The sequence below is a fragment of the Phyllostomus discolor genome, chromosome 9 (genome assembly GCF_004126475.2).
Source record: "Phyllostomus discolor isolate MPI-MPIP mPhyDis1 chromosome 9, mPhyDis1.pri.v3, whole genome shotgun sequence".
NCBI lineage: Eukaryota > Metazoa > Chordata > Mammalia > Chiroptera > Phyllostomidae > Phyllostomus > Phyllostomus discolor.
This window is the reverse complement of record NC_040911.2, coordinates 41,023,157-41,025,669: the sequence shown is the minus strand read 5'-3', so window position 1 is coordinate 41,025,669 and position 2,513 is coordinate 41,023,157. Positions and strand designations below refer to the sequence as shown.

At 32.2% G+C, this 2,513-nt stretch overlaps 1 pseudogene; it reads left to right on the top strand.

Annotated features, from left to right (window-relative positions):
• Window positions 1-834: 834 nt before the first annotated feature.
• Window positions 835-1,613, top strand: LOC114505941 (annotated as a pseudogene).
• The last annotated feature ends 900 nt before the right edge of the window (window positions 1,614-2,513 follow it).

Genomic DNA, 2,513 nt, shown 5'->3' with positions numbered 1-2,513 from the left:
ATTATGGGACTGCTGTAGTAGTCTATCTGAATGGAATTAAGGTAATAATCCAATTGTCAGGTAGCCTGGGAACCACACTGAAAGTCTTCTCAAAGAGGCATCAATACCAGAATTGAAGGTTTAAAGAGGAGGTAAAGTGTGTTTACATCAGAAAAGCTCTAGGTAAATCTGAACAAAATGAGATAAGAGTGTATCTACCAATGTCGTTTAATGGCCATCTTTAATTTCAGGAAGTTGATATTCTATTAGAAAACCACAGTTATCAGTGATATTTGCACTTGGGGGTAAGATATTAGGAAGAAAATGTTAGCAAGAACTACCTAGCTTTTCTGAGAGTTTGAACTGAATTTTCACATATAATTCTTGTGACAAACAGCAAATCTAATTTATAAATTTTCTTCTCTGTTATTTGAATTATGCATTTTTCTCCATTATCCACCAGGGTTGGAAAGAAAGAGATTGGTCCCAAGGAGTTTCCTCTTACACTATCATCCTAAGATTTTTTTTTTCTACCTCCTTTGGATATACTGGCCTGCATAGCTATCTAGGCTTCACTTGTACACTTAACCATTTCCTTGATGTTTGGGAGGTACAGAGAGTGGCAAAAATGTGTAATAGCACAAGTAAGCACCATAATTACCATATTTGTTATTTCATTTCCCTGTTAAAAAAAATAAAAGCCTTGCTTTCATTCAAGTTTCTCAAAAATGTCACTTTTCTTTTATCTAGCTCAATCTCTAAACTTTAAATAGTGAGCCTAAAAACACTTAACAAAATATTTTGATCTTCCCTGCATCTTTCTTGCCCCAGCACATGCTGATTGTGATTTTGGCGATGAGCTCCCAGGAAGGTAACATGGCCTGTACCAGGCCTCAGAGGCCCCAGAATACATTTAGCTTAAAAAATGATACTGGGGGGGTGGGGGGGTGGGATGGGAGTAAAAGACAGAAAACTGTACTTGAACAACAATTAAAAATTTAAAAAATGAAAAGAAAAAAATGACAAGTTTAATAAGAGGATTCAGAGAAAGAAAATTAAAGCAAAATTTCATGATGGAGTATGCTAGCACTATAAAGAAGTTCTTTATTTTTGAATTTCATTTTATTTTATATTTTGTCTTTAAAATTTACTATATTTTTCAGACCATAAGATGCACCTAGGTTTTAGAGGAGGAAAATAGGGGGAAAAATTTTTGAAGCAAAAAATGTGATAAAATATTTAATAACATAATATTTCACCAATGTAAATGTAAAGCTACATTCGGACTATAAGATGCACCCCCCTTTTCCTCCCAAATTTGGGAGAAGTGGGTCTTATGGTTCAAAAAATATGTTATTTTACCACACGGCCTTGTAAAGAAGCTCTTGAATGGTGTATAAAATATTGCAAGTACAATCAAGGCCTAAAAAATGTGTTAAATGTTCACAAAAGACAATGAAGGATTCTTATCATATAATATGTAAGACCATGTGCCTGTGAACTTCAAGTTTCTGCAAAATATGGAAAGAAAAAATTGTTACTCCATTTAACAAAGAACCACAAGAAATGAAGAAAGTGATTTACATTTTTGTGCTGATTTAGATGATTCAGATGATGACAATGAAATAGATTAATACAACTATTTTATTAAAAGTCAGTTGGAAAACATGAAATTCTGAACAACTTTTGACTTTGAGGGTTTTACAAAAAAAAAAATACTGTGAAATCCTAATAAAGAATTTGGAGAAACCTATAGACAATGGCAACATTTTGTGCATGGGTAATACAAATTGTGTATGCTATATGAATTATTATAAAATTTTCATCCAGAGATTTTTATGATTACTTTTTAAGTATCATATGCTAGAATATTTGCCAAAATGATTGTTGCCATATTATAGTGTATTTCATAATGCACTATAATAATATAATATATAATAATATTATAATAATAATAATTTCATGGGAATTATTTAGAAGAATATACTACCTAATATCAAAGTAAACAAGATTCAGAATTGATGGTTGTGTAAGAACTATCTCATAGAAACTTTAATGGCATTATCAACAGCCTCAAAAACTGATTCTCAGTATGTATTTTTTAATAAATTGATCTTAAGCAAATGACCCATATAACAAAAGATCCCATCCTTATGTTTGGTTGTTATGAAGCAAAAAAGTTTACTTTTAATACTAATGTTTAACAAGTATATAGCACTTTTATCATTCAGAATATTTTTATTGTTTTATTTTTTTTACTGTTTTTCAAGCACAGTTGTCTCCATTTTCTCCCCTCCACAAACACCTGCCCCACCTATGCCCATCTCCTACCCTCGATACCACCTTCTTTGGCTTTGTTCATGTGTCCTTTGTACATGTTCCTTGATGACCATTTTCCTATTTTTCCCATTTTCCCGCTCCTCACTCCCCTCTGGTGACCGTCAGTCTGTTCTTTATTTCAATGTCTCTTTATATTTTGCTTGCTTCTTTGCTTTGTTAATCAGGTTCTGTTTATAGCTGAGATCATATGGTAT